The 20050-nt window shown below is 40.2% G+C and overlaps 1 protein-coding gene and 1 pseudogene across 2 annotated transcripts in view; both read left to right on the plus strand.

The window, feature by feature from the left end:
- Window positions 1–20050, plus strand: part of VAPB (VAMP associated protein B and C) — a 55515-nt gene that overhangs the window by 8842 nt on the left and 26623 nt on the right. The window lies entirely within an intron of this gene.
- LOC112130312 (large ribosomal subunit protein uL11-like) lies at window positions 246–935 on the plus strand (annotated as a pseudogene).

Genomic DNA, 20050 nt, shown 5'->3' on the forward strand with positions numbered 1-20050 from the left:
TTGGATCAGAAAGGATTTAGAGACATGCATGGATATAATGATCTCTTACAGATGCTCCTCACCTTACAGCGGAGTTACGTCCTCAGAAACCCATTGTCAGTTGAAAATATTATAAGTTGAAAACATATTAAATACAGCTTAACCTACCCAACATCATAGCCTTGTCTACCTTAAACATACTCAGAACCTGTAAGTTAGCCTCCAGTTGGACAAAGTCATCTAGCACAAAGCCTATTGTATGATAAAGTATTGAATATCTCATGTACTGCATATTACTAGTCTGGGAAGAGATCAAAATTCAAAATATCTCTCGGCTTTCGGCTCGGAGGAGGCCAAGGTGCAACTTTCTTCGGTCGTCCCGAATCCGGGTTCATCCGACACCAGCCGCCTCCACCATGCCGCCGAAGTTCGACCCCAACGAGATCAAAGTCGTATACCTGAGGTGCACCGGAGGTGAAGTCGGTGCCACTTCTGCCCTGGCCCCCAAGATCGGCCCCCTGGGTCTGTCTCCAAAAAAAGGTTGGTGATGACATTGCCAAGGCAACAGGTGACTGGAAGGGCCTGAGGATTACAGTGAAACTGACCATTCAGAACAGGCAGGCCTAGATTGAGGTGGTGCCTTCTGCCTCTGCCCTGATCATCAAAGCCCTCAAGGAACCACCAAGAGACAGAAAGAAACAGAAAAACATTAAACACAGTGGGAATATCACTTTTGATGAGATCGTCAACATTGCTCGACAGATGCGGCACCGATCCTTAGCCAGAGAACTCTCTGGAACCATTAAAGAGATCCTGGGGACTGCCCAGTCTGTGGGCTGTAATGTTGATGGCCGCCACCCTCATGACATCATAGATGACATCAGTAGTGGTGCTGTGGAATGCCCAGCCAGTTAAGCACAAAGGAAAATATTTCAATAAAGGATCATTTGACAACTGGTGGAAAAAAAAAAAAAATTCAAAATATATCAAAATTGTGATGGTTTCACACCATTGTGAAATTGAAAAATCGCAAGTCAAACCAATCGGGGATTGTCTGTACATAGTAGATGATTGTCCAAATTAGAGCTATTTTGGGTTTCTGCCCTTTGCAGATCCTTTGAGGTTTTCTTTATAGACAGATGACTCCTTCTGGGGCAATTGAATGTGACTCTGATTGAGATTTGGTTCAGTTACCACATACTGAAAGCTTCCGGTGGGCCAGGCACTAGGTTGCATTGGGGACCTGGGAGGAAGGCCTAGCCCTTAAAGTTTCCAGCCTCTAGGTATTGGGAGACAAGGAGGGAAAATGGGGACAAGATATTTATGGCCTGTCCTTATTGAGAGCTTAGAAAAAGCTGTGTTAATTCTACTTTGGGTGTTCGATCTCACAGGGAAGATGGCATTTGGGACATGTGACTTGGCGAGCTTATACTGTGCGCTTGCCATTTTTCTAAGCGTTCATTTATTTAATTCTTAATGGAAGCCTAGGAAGTGGGTACAGTTATGATCCTGAAGTTATTAACCCAAGTTATGAACCTGACTGAGGGTTGGAGTTGGGATTTGAATCAAGATCTGTCTGATTGCAGAGGCTATGGCTTTTTTTTTTTTTTTTTTTTGTCGTTATGCTGGCTGTGTTTCTTCCCTTAAAAGATAAGTGGGGGTGTGCCCTTGGCCTTCTTATTTATTATGTTGTTAGGAAGATGAGAGGAGGAGTGAGACTAGAGAACGAGGCTTGAAAGAGAAATGGGATAGAAAAATAAAGGAAAAGGCCAGGCACAGTGGCTCACACCTGTAATCCCAGCACTTTGGGAGGCTGAGGTGGGTGGATCACCTGAGGTTAGGAGTTCGAGACCAGCGTGACCAACATAGTGAAACCCCATCTCTACTAAAAATAAAAAAGTTAGCCAGGTGTGGTGGTGCATGCCTGTAATCCAGGTACTTGGGAGGCTGAGGCAGGAGAATCGCTTCAGCTGGGGAGGTGGAGGTTGCAGTGAGCCGAGATCGTGCCATTGCACTCCAGCCTGGGAAACAAGAGCAAAACTCCATCTCAAAAAAAAAAAAAAAAAGAGAAAAAGAAAGAAAAAGTGCCTTATTATAATTGTAGTCTTGTAATTGTCTCGTTGGCACCTCTTACGTAAAGTGCAGTTGCTCTGGGACATTAGAATGACTGTGACTGACTTTTAATCTTTGCCAGCCATGGTGACTCACACCTGTAATTCCAGCTTTGGGAGGCTGGGGTGGGTGGATCACTTGAGCTCAGGAGTTTGACACCAGCCTGGTCAACATGGTGAAACCCCTCTCTACTAAAAATACAAAAGTTAACCAGGCTTGGTGGTGTATGCCTGTAATCCCAGCTAATCCGGAGGCTGAGGGGCAGGAATCGCTTGAACCCAGGAGGGCAGAGTTTGCAGCTAGCTGAGATTGTGCCTCTGCACTCCAGCCTGGGCTGAGAGTGAGACCCTGTCTCAAAAAAAAAAAAGAAAAAAATCCTTCTACGAATTCTGTGTTTCCCCCTAAGAACTTCTGTCCTAACTTGATCACTTCTTATTGTGAGCTATTTGTTTATTAGTGTTGAAAATTCTGTGCTAATACTATCAACTATACCTTCCCTTCCACCACCCCACTCTCTACTCCGAGTCTTTCATGTCCTCAATACCTGTCGTGCAAACTAGGCATTTCTGGGTTAACTGAGTACTATTTTAGTCTTTTAGTTCCATCACTCAACATTTACAATATAGTAGAAAAAGGGAAGAAATTGAATGGTACGTACTTGAGAAATCAGTGTTATGGCTATCTCCATTTTAGAGATGAGAGGCCTTTGTGGAAGTCCTTTGCGAAGACTTTGCAGAATATGAATTTGTACCCAGGTCTTCCAGCCTCCCAAGCCTGTGTGCTTTGCATTACAAAGGGAGTCTGTGGTTCCTAGCATTGCTGTCACCTAGAGGCACTTGGGCTAACCTCCTTAGCTTTGGTTTCTTCCTTTGTGATGTGAGGAGGCTTGAACTCAGTACCTCTAGGTGGTCCTTCTAGCTCTAAGCTTGAGAACTTAAGTTTATTTTAGCTGACGAAGAGAGATGGAAAGCCCCTTGAGGACAGGAACCAGCTTGTATTTCCCACGGCACCTACTGGTACTTTGTTCCTATGGGCTCCTGAATATTAATGAAACATCTTCTTACTGTTTGAAAGCTCACTACTTAAATTAACCTTTCCTGAGTATTCTTGGACTCTGATCCAGTTTTTTCTATATCACCTCTTATTGTACGAATTGTATGCCACTTTCACGTTTTGTTTTATTCTTTATGTGCTTCATTTACTTATTTATTGCTTGGCTTTCGCTGCTAGAATGTAAGCTCCTATAGGTTTTTGTTTTAGTATTTCTGAGTAGACTACATAGACTACATTCTCTTCTTATTGTTGTTTTCTTTTCCTAGTACCGCAAAGAAGGATACAACTCTGGATTTGGTCATCTTTTCAGTGTTTGCTATGATCATTTGAAATAGAAGCATACACAAGAGTAAAAAGAGAAATTTGCTGAAAAACCAGAGGTTTGTCCTTGTGGAGGCTTATTTGAATTCTCAATCTGTTGGTTGAATTGATTTGTTGGCATATAAATATATCCTGATGGACTCCTCTGAAAATCTAAATTTGTGCTTCTGACCTTTGTAAAGTCAGGCAGTGCTTTACTAATTGGATGAAGGAGAGCCGTGGCTTACTCTTGAGAGAATGTGCAGATGCACACAATCAAAACTTTTCATGTAATTTGCGGGCAGGAGGATCCCATCTTAGTGCATAGTTCACCTCTAACCTCGCTGAGACAAAAGGTGGAAGAAACATGAGCAGTCATCTAGAGAAATCCAGAGACCACTTGGTCGGCTCATTTGGATCTTTTTATTTACTATTATTTTAAAAATGAATGCTTTTGTTGCCTTTCTCTTCCAAAGCAAGATTGTTTCTTTTTCTTTCTTTATATACCTAGCACTCACTGAGAATAGTGCTTGGCCATTAGTCATTTTCATTAAACATTTGAGTATTGTCCCTTCCGCCTTTAAAGAAGAAAGACTGTGTTGTCAGTCCTTTTTACCCTGTCTAGCTACTCCTTTCACTTTCCTTCTTATCATGGTAAGCTTCTGGAAAACATAGTTTCCTGTCTTTTTTCTTTCTGTTCTTCACTTCTAATCACTGCCCGGGAGCTCAGTCATTGCTTCATCACTACATCTCCCATTGCATGTTCAGTCTTCACTACCATTTGACCCCTGTTGTCATCCTGCTCATTGACACTCTTCTCTTGACCTCCCTCATTGCTCTCTCTGCTTTTCTTCTGCCTGTGTGGCCAGTTTTGCCCACTCGTCATGCAGTCCAGTTGGTAATGCTCAGGGTTACAGGTTCACCTTCTCCCCCTCTTCTCCTTTCCCTGTTTCTCTCAGATTTGCTCTCTCTGTGTCTTCCCTTCTCCCCTTTGTGGAACTCTTTTACCAGTACCCTTAGCTTCTAACGTCACTTAGGTATGAACCCAGGACTGACCCAAGCCCATATAAAAAGCTGCAATACTTTAAATGCAGCATGACCCAAGCTGAACTCTATACCACCTTTTCATTTTTTCCTCCAAACCTCCCCTTCTTACTGTCTCACTGAATGGTACCTACATTCATGCATTTGACCAACTCAGAGTCTATGATTCAATTCTGTCCCTTCTTCCCCATTCCCTCTATGGCTGCCCCATTTTCTCCCGCAACTGTAATAGCCTCTTAACTGGTCTTCTTGTCTGAGTCTTCTCTTTCTTTCCACCCTGATGTGGTTTTCAAAGATGGTTTGCAAAGATGCAAATCTGAGCATATCTCTTGCTTACAATCATTAAATGTCTTCCTGTTGCCAAAAATAAAGTTTAAATTTTTTAACAAAAGTTGGAAAATTATTGATACTTGTTGCACTCCCCCCACATTGCCCTGCCCATCTTTCCAGCCTTGTCTTTCCTCATGCTTGTGTTTCAGCCTTTTAGTTCTCCTTGGCCATGGGGCTTTGTCATACTGTGTATCATGACTTACCCTGTATGTAGTCATAAAGTAACAGCTTTTAGCTGTTTCCACCACTAAAAATTAGTTGATTCCTTTTCCTCTTGCTTGTTTCACTGCGTCCCCCTGCTTACCTTTGAGGCTCAGCACGGGCTTCACTTCTTCAAGGTCACTTTGCTGACATTCTTCACTCACATTGTATCTGTTCCTCTGGCTCCCACACATGTCACAGCATGTTGTCATTGGCAACGTGATACGTGACTCCCTTCCGCTGTTAGTCAGCAAGCCCCCCCTCCTTTTTTTTTTTTTTTTTTAGATTGTGTCTGTTCTCCCCAGATCCCAGTGCCTAGCACAGCACAGTGCGTGGTGCATGGCAGTTTCTCAGGGAGTTAATGGTCTCTGGGTCTAAGGGTCTAAGGCATAGGCGAGGAAGGGTTGGTGTTTAGGAGAAAGCTGAGAAAGGAGAGGCCAGGCGCAATGGCTCACACCTGTAATCCAAGGATTTTGGGACGCCGAGGCAGGCGAATCACTTGAGGCCAGGTGTTTGAGATGAGCCTGGGCAATATGGTGAAACCCCATCTCTACTAAAAACACAGAAATTAACCTGGTGTGGTGGTGCATGCCTGTAATCCCAGCTACTCGGGAGGCTGAGGCATGAGAATCACTTGAACCCAGGAGGCAGAAGCTGCAGTGAGTCAAAATTATGCCACCGCACTCCACTCTGGGTGACAGAGCAAGACTCTGTCTCAAAAACAAAAACAAAGCTGAGAAAGGAGAGAGGGGGGAAAAAGAGAAGACTTTCAGTGGTGAAGAGTAATGAAGCCTATCGGCAGGGCCTGTTATGTACAGCTGATCGATGTAGACACAGTGCATTTTGCTCAGAAAATATTTGAAGATTTTCCACTAAATGCTGGTTACTTTTCTCTCTTGTGGAAACTTATGTTTTTACTTATCCTCCTCTTCTATTTCAGAGAGTCAGGACTACCTCTTAGGTGTGTGTTCTTTTACCCCATTCCTTTCCCATCACTGAACAGTATTTTGCATCGTTAGTCAGCCTATTATTGCTGTCTCACATTTCTCTTGTACTTGATTCCTTCCTTGTGCCTACAAACATGCTTAAGTTGCCCCTTCCTAAAAAGAAATCTTGTTTTCTAGATCTTCCCCGCTTAAGCAAATGCCCAATCTTCTGTCACAGCTAATTTTGGGGAAGCGGTGAATCTCAGTTTCTGATATCTTCACTCTTCTTTCGTCAGACCTCACCCCTCCACTCAAACCCTTCTTAGTTCCCCAGCTTTCTCTCTGTGATACTTGTCTTTGACTTTTCTGATAAACTGTCCACCTCTTTATCGTCTCTTTTACTGGATGTTGAGGTTTCTCAGGTTCTGGCTTCAGTCTTGTCAATTTAACAATTCTCTGTATGTTGTCTCATTAATAATGCCTTCATCTTCCACTTCTGCACAGAAGACTTCCAAATCTGTATCTCCAAGCAGATCTTTTGATCTGTCAGCCTACTGGACATCCCTGTCTATCTGGTTGTTATGAGAACACCTCAAACTCAGCATGTTGCACACTGTACTTACCGTTTACCCTCTCATCTCCACTGACTGGCTTCTGGATCTTGGGAGTGGCCCTTGCACCAAATTGGCAAGCTGGAAATCCTAAACTTGTCTTTCGCTCCCCATTTTCCGTAACCTTTCACATCTACTCAGTCCATTTAAATCAGCAACATCTCCTATGCCCTTTTGCTTCTTTGTATTCTGCTATCGTATCCTGAGTATAGGTCCTTTCCCTTCCAGACTATTGTAGTAGCACCGTGTCTCAACTTTCTGTCTCTATTTTTTCTGCCTGCTTCTCTTACCCTTTGGACTATCCTTTATACAGTTTCCTATCCTTTATACAGTTTCCAGAGATATTTTTCTAAAAATTGAAATTTGATATCATTTCTTGGTTTAAAAACATTCATTGGCTCTCTAGATCTTATGGATAGGTTCGTGGCCCAAATTCTTAGGCCAGCAGCAAAGCTCTTCAGAGTCAGGCCACACTGCATCTTTCCAGCCTCAGCTTCTTTCACTCCTCTTGTACCCCTTCCTCTTCAGCCATGTGATGCCCCCAGAAGCCGCTTATAGCTTTATCACACTATACTTTCACCCAAGTTCCCTACAGCTCAAAGTGTACTTTGCGTTATCTGCTTTTCAGACTCCAGGGCTTGCCTCAGTGATCAGTTCCCTGTGCTCCTCACCCTCCCCTTTTGATAGGATGCTTTACAGATTACCTTTCATACGGTGTTCGATGCAGTTAGAGGTAGTATACTGCCCAGGAGTTAAGAGTGTGAACCCCTAGATCTGCCATCTGAAAGTCATGTGTCCTTCAGTGATGCATTTAACCTCTCTGTGCCTCAGATTTCTCCCTCTGGGGCATGTTAGGAGGATACAAATTAACACATGTAAAGTGCTTAGAATAGATTGGTACTGTTAAATATGAGCTAACGTCACATTTGATAATTTTTTAAAAAGAAAAAATCATTATGGAGTCTCAGTCCTAGAGATTCTGATTCATTAATTCTGGATGGGCCCCAAGATTGTTCTGTGTATTCTGGGTGGGAGCTGCAGTGCCCTGTTTCTCTCTCCAGCTTGAGAGCCTAGCACAGCACCTGAACCATTCTGTTCATGGGTTACTTATTGAGTACCTGTAGCATGCCAAGCATTGCTGAGAGGCCAAGATGAGAAAACTTTTACCTTGTGGAGCTCATCTTCTAGTGGGGAAGGTGTACATTAAATAAAAACAGAAAATATATGTGATGTGGTGTCAGGCAGTAAGTGATAAATGGGGGGAAAAACAACTAAAAACAATGCAAGATAAAGGGATTTGGGAATGGATTCAATTTTAAGTAGGGTCATTAGGGAAGGTCATTTAAGTAGGGTGATTAGGGAAGGTCATTTACCTGAGAAGGCGATATTTGAACTGAGACCTATATAAAATGAGTGTGTGAACTATGGAGACATTTGGGAAGAGCATTACAGACGGATGGAAGGGCAAGTGCGAGGTGATGATGAGCTTGGTGTGTTCAAGGAGCAGCAAGGTCATTATGCCTGTGCTAGAGTGGTGGAGGGGCCTGCTAGGAGATGAGCTCAAAGAAGCGGGCAGGCGCCTTGCTGGTAGGCAGGCCACAAGAGGGACTTTGGATTTTGTTGTGAGATGGGAAGCCACAGAGGATTCTGAGCAGGAGTTTTTTTTGTTTTGTTTTGTTTTTTTTGGAGACAGAGTCTCACTCTGTCGCCTAGGCTGGAGTGTAGTGGCTTGATCTCGGTTCACTGCAATCTCTGTCTCCCGGGTTTAAGCTATTCTCTTGCCTCAGCCTCCTGAGTAGCTGGGATTATAGGCATGCACCACCATGCCCAGCTAATTTTTTTATTTTTAGTAGACAGTGTTTCACCTTGTTACCCAGGCTGGTCTTGAACTCCTGAACTCCTGAGCTCAGGCCTCCCAAAATGCTAGGATTACAGGTGTGAGCCATCACGCCTGTCCAGGAGCCTTTTTTTTTTTTTTTTTTTTTTTTTTTTGAGACGGAGACTGGCTCTGTTGCCCAGGCTGGAGTACAGTGGCGCGATCTCACTCGGCTCACTGTAACCTCCCTCTCCCGGTTCAAGCAATTCTCCTGCCTCAGCCTCCCGAGTAGCTGGGACTACAGGCATGTGCCACCACACCTAAGTAATTTTTGTATCTTTAGTAGAGACAGAGTTTCTAGATTAAATGTAGAGAAATGTAGAGGAATGTAGATTAAATGTAGAGGAAGAGAGACTGCTTTTGGCCTAAGCAGTTGGGTGAGTGGTGGTTTCTTTACTGAGATGAGAAGCATTGAGTTTGAGGGAGGAGAGTGGGACTCAAGAGTGCCGTTTGGACATGAGAAACTTGAGATGCTCAGTACACTTGCAACGAGAGGTGTTAAATAGGTAGTTGAGTCTGGAGCTCAGGGGAGAGGGCCAGGCTGCAGATACAAATTTGGCAGTCAGCTTATTGTTGTGACATAGAACAGTAAGGAGTAATTTCTTCGGACTAAAGAGATTTGGTAAACCCTTCCAAAAGAGAAGACGTTTGAGCAAAATTTTGAAGAATGAGCATAATTTCCAAAGGCAGAGAAAGGGAAAAATAGAAAATATTTTTCATCCAAGTCTCACAGCCTTTCCCCTGACCTCTTGTTGAGTTTAAGAAGCTGCTGACCTGGTTGATAATCTCTTATCACTGGTATAGCCACTTAGGTTCTTTATAGAAAAGGAACCAGACCCGATTACACACTAACTGATAAACCACGTTCTACTGTTTCTCATTGTTCACAGATTGAAAATTCCAGTTGGATCATCAAGGTGCAGAATGCTAAACTTTTTCTTCTCCCCTCTTCTGTATCTGGTGTGAATTGGATGTGTTGATTTTGGTTTGGAGGCTTTTTCACATGCTGTCATCTCCACTAAAGATGGAACACTTTGGAGAAGTTTTACTTCTATTGTTAATGACTTTTTGCACTTGAACTGTTAAAACAACTACAACCATGAGAAATTGGGACCCCATGCTATTTTATCACTCATACCCCTAACTTGAGCATATTATCTGTTTTGACTCATCCTGCTTTGTGTAAAATGTGAATCATCTTTTGTCACTCTTCTATTTAGATAGAATTTTATTTGCAGTAGAATATTGCTTATCTTTTGTTTATTTTTGTGATGACTGTAATCAGAAATTTTGGTCTTTCAAGTAGAGAATAATTACTAGATGTTCGTTAGTCAATGGGATAAAGAATGCATTGAAAAAATTCGGTTTATTAAATCGTCTAAGATCCTTTTAGAATTGATGTAAAATTCATCTGTGAATAATCTTCCACTGCACGATGATATTAGTGCTGGATATAGATAGAATGTATGAAGCCTCAGCTCTTATATACTCCTTTTAGCCATTTTTCTATTATGAAAAAAAATCTAATGTATTAAAGGAAAGTAGTGACAGTATTTATCTTTAGATGGTTTCTAGTCTTTGAAGTTCATACAGAAGCTTTTGTCAGAATTATACACATGGGTCTTTGTCTTGAGTTAATGAGACCACTGCAACTTTAAACATGTTTTAAGTGATAACCTTGATTTTTATAAATTATATAAGCATGACTATCAATGTTGGTTTATCAGTTTTCAACAACTTTACAAGTCTGAACAAGTAGAAAATTATTTCAAAAGAACCTTGTTTGGATCTCACATAAACTACAGGTAGCTTTCTGTATATGAAAAAATTTTTAAGTACAGAAAAATACAGATAATATAAATACCCCAGTATGGAGTAACTAAATGTTAATAATTTGTTAGAAGACTTGTTTTAAATCTTTCTTTAATAAAACAAGTAAAACTTCACTAATAATTTATGACATGTCTGTACTCCATATCTGCTGATTCATACTCCCTCCTTTTTTTTTTTTTTTAAACTCCCCAGAGGGATTTAATGTGAACTATTTCCATTTTTTTCTAGATCACTTAATGTAGTGTCATGGTGTATGGATGACTTAACATGTTTTTGAGACCTATCAACTGTTGAAATACAGATCTAGTTCATTCTTTTAAAGAGTTGTATAGTATTCCTTCATGAGATTTTAGAATTTTTATTGTAAGTAAGAGAATTCTTAATATATTTTGAATTCTAGTCATTTGTCTGTTATATAAACTGCAAATATCTTAGTTTTCCAGGCTGTTCCTTACTGTCTAACTTTGTATTTTTTTCAGGTAGCTTTCCTGAATTTGATCTTAGGAATTCTTAAACTACAATAGCATGCCTTCCAGTTTAGTTTTCCCACCCGTGGAGGTGGTGGCAGGCTGAGTTTTGTTTCTTTCTGCTCTGAAAGACCTGGGAAACTAGTGAATTGAGTAAGCAGCCTGCAAGTCTGGTATAGTCTATTTCAATCAAGTTGGCTTCTGGTGTGCCTTTGATGGCATCATCAGTGAGAGTTCTTGATGTTGATTTCTCTTGCTGCAATAACAGGTGTGATGTTTCTCAGTAGCTGGCTGGCTCCCGAGGATACCAGGAGAATACTTTATTAATTTAAAACACTGCATTCTAAGAGTTCTTCAGGAAAGTTATGTGTCTATGGGTAGGGTTGTTTTTGTGTGGTTATTTCAAAATAAGGGCTATACAATCAGGCTTTCTCCTGGAATATTGGAATATAATGTCTGCCATTTAAACACATTGGTTGCAAAGCTTTAAAGCTTTATTTTTGTTTCTAAAGCATTGATTCAATGTGTGAGCTAACAATTCGATCAAGAAAATAGATTTTTAAGAAAACTTCTCCAGTGTCCTTATTCTTGAGTTCATGGTTACTTAAGAGCTCACTCTCTTTGAATATCTGTTAGTATGGTATCTTTCATTTTTTAGGGAGGGGGCAACTTTAAAAAAAATCACCATAGAATAATTATGATGAAAGCATTATTGACACAGTGAGCATTTTTAATACCTTCCACCTGTATATAAGCAGCACAAATTTAGAATGATTTCAGATCCAGGTTTTGAAGTAGGTGTCTGTTTACAGGAAATGCAGCAGAATCAGAGTACAATGACCTCTGAGGAAGTCTCGTATTCATGCAGCATACATTTTTAGTATGTTTGTGGCACTGTTCTAGTTTGGAGGATCTGGTGATGAATAGGATAGACACCCCGCCCCCCGCCCCGCCCACCACTCCATGTGGAAACAGGAAAGGAACAAACAAAATATGTCCTATGCAGAAGATGAAAAGGGTATAATGCTGGAACAGGAGCAGCAGTAGTCTCAGTATTTATTCACCCAGAGCCTGGATGTGCGTACAGGGGTACACAGAGGAAGAATACAGCCATTGTGTGAAGTAGATGGAAGCATGGCATGGCTATTTGTTCATTCAGCAAATATATTTATTGAGCATCTGTTCTATGCCTGCAAGTGTTCTAGGTGCTGATGATCAGTAATGAACAAGAGGGACAAAAAAGTCTGTGTTGATGGAGTTTCGATTCTAGAAGGGGAAGATTTACATAAACAAGAAAAGAAATAATGTGGGGATTGGTGCACTGCAGATGGGTATGGAAAGCAGAAAGCAATAGGATACTTTTTAATGAAAATAGACTGTCAAAGGATAAAATTTAAAAATATTAATAAGGTATCCAACAGATTTTACTTTAGAATGTCCGTGTCCCTCCATTTTAGTGTATTTTTCCCACATTCAGAGTCTACTGTATTGAAACCTCAAGCACACTTTTATTGTCTTAACAAAATCCATCAAAAGTCATAGGCTTCTGGAGACAGATTATTACCTTCCCAGAAGGTAATCTTTTTAGAGTTGAAGTGAAATATGGTAACTTGTTTTTTGGAGAGGCTGTGAAAAGGAGAGATATTGTACCTAATTTGTGTTTGCAAGAGTATGAAATAATATAGCTTTTTCTATGCAGAGTGAAAAAAACTGTTGTGAAGCTAATAACTTTGAACTTGTATCTGGAAAGCTGAAACCTGATAGATTATGTATCAAATTGGTATATAACTTATTTGGTAACATATATAGGTTGATTTTCAAAGTATTGTAGCTACATCAGAAGATTAATTACAAAGGAAGGGTATGTATTTGTGAAACCAGAATTTCATGAACTCTAGAAAAGCAAGAGGAGCAATCACTTTGCACAACAAAGAATCTTTATTCATATATATATATAAACACACACACACACACAATACAGATATATATTTTCAAAATCGCAACAATATTTAATATTAGAAATGTTAAGGGGGATACTACCGAAAGTGAATTAATATAAAAGACCAAATACTTTTTCCCCTTCCTTTTTAAAAAAAAATATAGTTTAGAACAGTTTTAGGTTCACACGAAAACTGAGCAGAAAGTATGCACAGAGTTCTCGTGTAACTCCTACCCCACACGTGCATCATAACCCCCTCCACTGGCAACATCCTACACTGAGTGGTACATTGGTTACCATTGGTGAACCTACATTGACATGTCATTGTTAGCCAGAGTCTGTAGTCTGCGTTAGTATTCATTTCTAGTGTTGTACCTTCTGTGGGTTTTGACAAATGTATAATGACATGTATCCACCATTATAATACCAGAGTAGTTTCAGCTTCACTGTCCTAAAAATGCCCTATGCTCCTCCTGTTCTTTCCTCCCTTAAATTCTGTCAACACCGTATTTTATTTATTTATTTATTTATTTTGACACAGAGTGTTGCTCCATCACCCAGGTTGGAGTGCAGTGGGGCGATCTTGGCTCACTGTAACCTTTGCCTCCTGGGTTCAAACTGTTCTCTTGCCTCAGCCCCCCAATTTGCTGGGATTACAGGTGTGTGCCCCCACACCCAGCCAACTTTTGTAGTTTTATTAGAGATGGGGTTTCACCATATTGGCCAGGCTGGTCTTGAACTCCTGACGTCAAGGGATCCGCCCCCCCTACTCAGCCTCCCAAAGTGCTGGATCACAGGCGTGAGCCACCATGCCTGGCCAGCACCTTATCTTTTTATTGTCTCTGTAGTTTTGCCTTTTCCAGAATGTCATAGAGTAAAATCATACAGTATGCTACCTTTTCATACTGACTGCTTTCACTCAGGAATATGCATTTAAGGCTCCTCCGTGTCTTTTCATGGCTTTATAGCTCATTTCTTTTTAGCACTGAGCACTATTTCAGTGTCTGGATAGACCACAGTTTATTTTATCCACTCGTAAAATGTTTCTGCATTTTGGCAGTTATGAATAAAGCTGCTATAAACATCCATGTGCAGGTTTTTGTGTGGATATAAGTTTTCAACTTACTTGGGTAAATACCAAGGAGGGTGATTGCTGGATTGTATGGTAAGAATATGTTTAGTTTTGTAAGAAACTGCTAAATGGTCTTTCAAAGTGGCTGTGCACCGTTTTTCATTCCCACCAGCAGTGAATGAGAGTTCCTGTTGTTCCACATCCTCACCAACACTTGGTAGTATTTTAGAATTTGGCCATTCTGAAACTCAACAATAAGAAAATGAACAAATGTGTAATAGTATCTCTTTGGACATCTTTTCTATTTTTGTTTTTCTGAGATGGAGTCTTACTCTGTCGCCCAGGCTGAAGTGCAGTGGCACAATCTTGGCTCACTGCAACCTCTGCCTCCCGGGTTCAAGTGATCCTCCTGCCTCAGCCTCCCCAGTAGCTGGGACTACAGGCATGGGCCACCACACCTGGCTACTTTTTATATTTTCAGTAGAGACAGGGTTTCACCATGTTGGCCAAGCTGGTCTCGAATTCCTGACCTCAGCTGATCCACCTGCCTCGGCCTCCTGATTACAGGCATGAGCCACTGCACCCGGCCAGACATCTTTTCATATGTTTATTTGCTTTCTGTACATTTTTGGTGAGGTGGCTGTTCAGATCTTTTGCCCATTTTAAAATTAGGTTGTTCGTTTTATTTTATTTTATTTTTATTATTTTTTGAGATGGAGTCTCTTTTGCTCTGTCACCCAGACTGGAGTGCAGTGGCGCGATCTCAGCACATTGGAAGCTCCACCTCCCTGGTTCAGGCCATTCTCCTGCCTCAGCCTCCTGAGTAGCTGGGACTACAGGCGTCTGCCACCATGCCCGGCTAATTTTTTGTATTTTTAGTAGAGATAGGGTTTCACCATATTAGCCAGGATGGTCTCGATCTCCTGACCTTGTGATCCACCCGCCACAGCCTCCCAAAGTGCTGGGATTACAGGCATGAGCCACCGTGCCCAGCCTTCATTTTCATACTATTGAATTTTAAGAGTTCTTTGTATATTTTGGTTGACAGTATTTTATTCAGGTATGTTTTTAGCAAATATTTTCTCCTGGCTTGTGGCTTGCTTGTCTTCTGCAGAACAGATGTTTTTATTTTTAATGAAGTCTAGCTTATCAGTTATTTTTTTCATGGATTTTGTTTTGGTGTTGTAAGTAGAGTCATCTCCAAACCCAAGGCCATCTAGATTTTATTCTGTCATCCTGTAGGAGTTTTATAGTTTGGTGTCTAAATATATTTTAGCCTTTATTTTCTGGTAGAATTGCTAAGTTAAACGTAAAATTATGGCTGGGCGTGGAGGCTCACACCTCTAATCCCAGCACTTTGGGATGCCAAGGTGGGTGGATCATTTGAGGTCAGGAGTTTGAGACCACCCTAGCCAATGTAGTAAAACCCCGTCTCTATTAAAAATGCAAAAATTAGCCAGGTGTGGCATATGCTTGTGGTCCCAGCTACTTGGGAGGTTGGGGCATGAGAATTGCTTGAACCTGGGAGGTGGAGGTTGCAGTGAGCCGAGATCGTGCCACTGCACTCCAGCCTGGGTGACAGAGCGAGGCTCCGTCTCAAAAAAAAAAAAAAAAAAAGGTAAAATTATATATTTACTCCTTAAAAACTTCTATCTTGCCATTTAGTAGATAGGATGTTATGCTATGCTTGAGGTAATACGGATAGGTAAGGCCTAGATTGAGTTTTCAGTTCACTGGAAATTTTCATTGTTACTTTTTATAATTTGATGAGACATGAACTTTTAAATTATTCTTTTGTAGAGATAGTATTTACATTTCCTGAAAGGAAGCGTTTTAATTTTTCTTCCATGGCTCTTGAATGAATAATTACAGAAAAGCATTTAAATCATATGTAGATCAGGAGACTGTTTAAAGATTTAATGGAATACTTTTCCCACAAAATGCTCTTAGGTTTCCTGACAAGTTTATTCAGCCATTTTTTTATGACATTTTCAACACCTGGAACCTGACCTCTTAATGTTGTGCTGGATTGTGACGGTCTTTGACCTTCAAACCAGAACTTTATACATCTTAAGGCCCAATTTTTGTAATTAAGAGTAAAAAGCAACTATTTTTCTTTCACTTTTAACGGTATGCAAGTTTTTGCTGGTATTGTATTTGCCTTCTAAAACAGGTCAATTCTAGCCCCTCTTACTGTCTTACTCTTACCTCTTACTGCCTTAAACACAATTTAAAATGACAAAAATCCAAGCACAGTGGGTCCTGGGGGAAGGTAGAGGAAATAAATTATACTGTGTTTAGCTTTATCTAAATACCTTTTAGAGCATGTCAAGGAATTCATTTTCAGTTCGTTAGTGCTGTTTCATAAGCATCTTCAGCAAACTCACACAAATGTTCACAGATGAGTGTATGCATAATCTAGGACGTAAAGGGCATTGTTTACATTATTAAAAAGAGTAACAGTTTCAAAGAGTATCGCCAATTTCTCCCAAATTCATGTTTTTTCACTTTTTTAACCTCCCATTTCACATTTTAGATGCTTAGTTCCTGGTTTTGTTACAGACATTATCTGAAATAAGGAATAGAAGATTAAAAATGATTTAAAGTGTATGCTGTGGTTCTAGAGACACATCATGTTTTTTTATCTCTAAGAAGGAAAAATTCTAAGTTTAGAAGGAGATTTCATTTGTAAAATTGACTCTGCTTTATAAGCAGTGTTTAAATTCATTGGTGGTAAATATGCATGTTGGTATAGTAAAATCCCATTTTTTACGTAATGCTTTAATGAAAATGGCAGTTTTATGAAATGAAAGTGACTAGTAAAAGTCTGAATGATGCTCATAAGCTTTTACATTATTTTTATTGAGGGTTTTGTGTATGCTAATCCATTAATACAGGGGAAAAGGAGAACACTAACCTGGTTTATTTTCTATAATTACTCAAATAGAATATAATTTATTTTCAATAAAATTCTTGGAGTAAATTGTCCAGAGTAGGGAGAGGAAGGTTGGCCTGTTCTTACAAATATCTTGATTTTTACCCACGGGACTTTGTTATTTTACCAGTGATGTTGTTTCATTGCATATATTTTCAGTATAGTTCCCTCCAGATTTTTACAAATAAAAGCCTGTGAAAGGCCAAGAAATCCCAAGCATGTAAAGACCCAGGATTGTGGAGGGAGAAATCTGGGATGTTTATTTTATCCTGTTTATTATTACAAATGTTGCTTGTCTTTTAACAGTTTAGACTTCCTTTTATGTGATTTATGTAAGTTGAAGCACCATTAAGATTGCTGTGTAATAGCAATTAATTGCGATGTAATAGATTAACCTGGGGAAATTTTCAAAAACAGTCAAGTGTTTACATTTAAATTTGGCTTATTTTTGTAGAGTACCTTGAAGAAGAGGTCAGTGTAAGGAATAAACAAATACTTAAATTTGGGATCCTCACAGCACTACTTTATAAGGGGGAGAGGGAAGGAAGAAACTAGTAACTGAATTGGAAACTAGCAAATATTCTGGATTTCATCACAGTGAAATCTTGCCAGCATCTCGATTTTCTGCTCTCACTATACTTCAAACCATTTTAGAAAAAAAGATCTATGTATTTTTGGATGTTTTGGAGGCCATTATGAATTCTTGGCATTCTGCTCTGAAGATACTTCCATGTTTTTGAGGCGGAATCTTATTGAAACTAGTAACTTTAAGCTTTGATTAAGCTTTGATTTAGAATGCTTTGTGGCCTGAGAGTTTCTGAATCACATTCAAATTGTCGTTGAGTACCTTTCATTCCTAGGCTTTATATTTGAAAACTCACCCCATTTCAGGTGTCTCTTTATGTTGTGTACATTTTTGTCCTCTTTTTTCTCCCCCCAGTGTTGTGGTGCTGCTGTGCTTATGTGGAGTTCTTCTGAGTTGCAGTTTTTAGATGAGGGTCAGAGAATGCATGTACATGGTGATTTGCTTGTGACCTCTTTAGGTTTGTGTGCTCTTTATGCCTGTCTGTGTGTGTGTTTTATTGCTGGTTTGACCCTAGAAAATCAGAGCTTGCATAGCTATTCTTTTTCCCCCCACTCTGAGTGCTGAAGTGATCCTCTCCTTAAGCAAGCAAAGAGACTTACTAGGAGGACAGATTTTTCTCCATCTTTATTATGAGTCAGACTGCCTGTGTTGGAGAGTGGAGAAGGGTAGTCACAGAGAGTGCTGCCTCCATAATCTCTCTAGCACTGCCTCAGCACCCAGTGTCCTGTTTCTCCCTGTATGCCAAGAACTTGCTGCAAGGACGGAGCAGCGCCAGCATCTGGCTCTCCCTTACTGTAGCTGAAAATCCTTTTGGGCCACAGGTACCTGGCCTCCTCTGTACTCTTAGTTTTCAGTGGGGAACTGACTTAGAGTGTAGTGATAGGGTTGTTTGTGATAGAAAGGTAAGCAAATGGAGCAATTCTCATGGAGTATTTCATCTGTGAAGGTGTCACTGCTCATGGAATGAGAATAGTGTTTGCAATAATAATTCACAAAACAATAAATGATGCAGTAGTATAGTCAGTTCTGCTGTAATGCATTCCTGGAATCACCACACTATACTGAATAGCTTGGTAAAAACCACAGCGCTTATGAGGGAAGTGCGGTTAGGAGCACAGCACTCAAAGACTTTGTTGGTGACACATGCACAAAGATAGGGCGCTGGTAAAGCCACAAATGCTACAGTGGATATGGCACTTTCTTGAAAAAGACCCAAAGTTTTTCTGTGGATATGGACATCAGAAGAGTTGTTTTCTTGAAGTAAGGAGGATTACCTGAAATCATATGGAAAGTTGTAATACCAGGTGTGGATAGGTGTGGCTCATTTACCCACAAGGTGAACTGAGGTATCCCGTAGGTGGTTGAGGTGTGTGTGCTTGTGAGTTTTCTGTATTTCTTTGCAGTTGGGTTCAGCGAGGAGCAGTTTTCTTTGTTCACCAGTGTTGATAGCAGACAAAATCACACAGAAACAAATACGAAAATTGTTTTATGTCCAGAATGTCCCTCTAATATGCACATGAGTAACGTTGCATCAAATTTATGTTTTCAAAGTAAGTCTCCTAGCAGAACTGGCTGTCGTTTGATTTTGGATTGAGTCCCATTTCCTTCCTTCCTTATCACCATTTTGATTTCTTAATTTGTATTAAGGTAAGCCCATATCAGATTGATTTTTTTTTTCCATGAAAAAAAAGTACCTCTTGAGGTACTTCTTGAGCACCTCAAGAGTAGAGACACCAGCCTGAGGATCTTAATTTTGCTGGAGATAATCCACACACAGGTAGTTTTCTTCTTGGTGAATATGTAGATTGAGACCTTTATTCTGTGCCAGCCACAGTGCTGGGGCTACAGAGATGGATAAGGTATAATCCTTGTCTCAGGAGCTTACAGTCTCATTGAAAAGTTTTTCAAAACACACACTTGAATGATTTTGTTGGGTCAACATTACGTATTTGTTTGTGAACACATAAGCGCACACCCTTTCCCCACCTTCACTTCCTGTTTCCTTGCAAATGCAAAGACAAGAGTAAAGAACTTGCCTAGAGGAAACACAGAAATAGTGATTTACAGGTGAACAATATGTAAATTTGAAAAGGTGTTGAAAAGGACCTAAGTTTTTGTAGCCACCTGACTAATAAACACAGAGATCACATGTCCACCATAGATGGGTAAATGAAAAAAAGCAAGTTTCAGAGTAATAGGAATAGTATTATTTCATTATTTGTTAGCCCCTATCCCTTGCACATGTGTGTATGTATTGTTTGTGTAAACATAGATGATGTGGAAAGATCTCCCATATTGTTAATATTAGTTATCTCAGGGGACAAAGGAAAGCTTATTCCTGTTTATACATCTTTTATTGTTTGGTTTAAGAAGCATGTTTTACTTTTTTAATTAAAAAATCTAATAAAGTAGGAAGTGAATAAATAATAGTAATAAAAAGTATCTTCAGGTCGCTGAGCCTGTTGCAGTCTTGCCGGTGGCGTGAGTAATTAATACTGTCTGTAATGTTTCCGGTGTGGACTGCCCAGCAGGACTCTGAACTTCCTGCTGTAGCCTAAGGTGATACTAAGTTTTCTGTAGCAACACTATAATGTTGAGAGTTTCTGTGTTTATGGACCATTAACACCTCAAAGTCTTTCTTCCATCTGCTCCTCTTGGCACACTGTGCTCTAGATAATCATTTTGGAACGAGTTTAGTCCTTTACGCTCTCCCTGTTAGATTTCATATCGTTATTGTGGAAATCAGTATTTAGCACGGGTAAGAACTGGCCTTAGATGCAAGCCAT

This window comes from Pongo abelii, chromosome 21 (genome assembly GCF_028885655.2).
Source record: "Pongo abelii isolate AG06213 chromosome 21, NHGRI_mPonAbe1-v2.0_pri, whole genome shotgun sequence".
NCBI lineage: Eukaryota > Metazoa > Chordata > Mammalia > Primates > Hominidae > Pongo > Pongo abelii.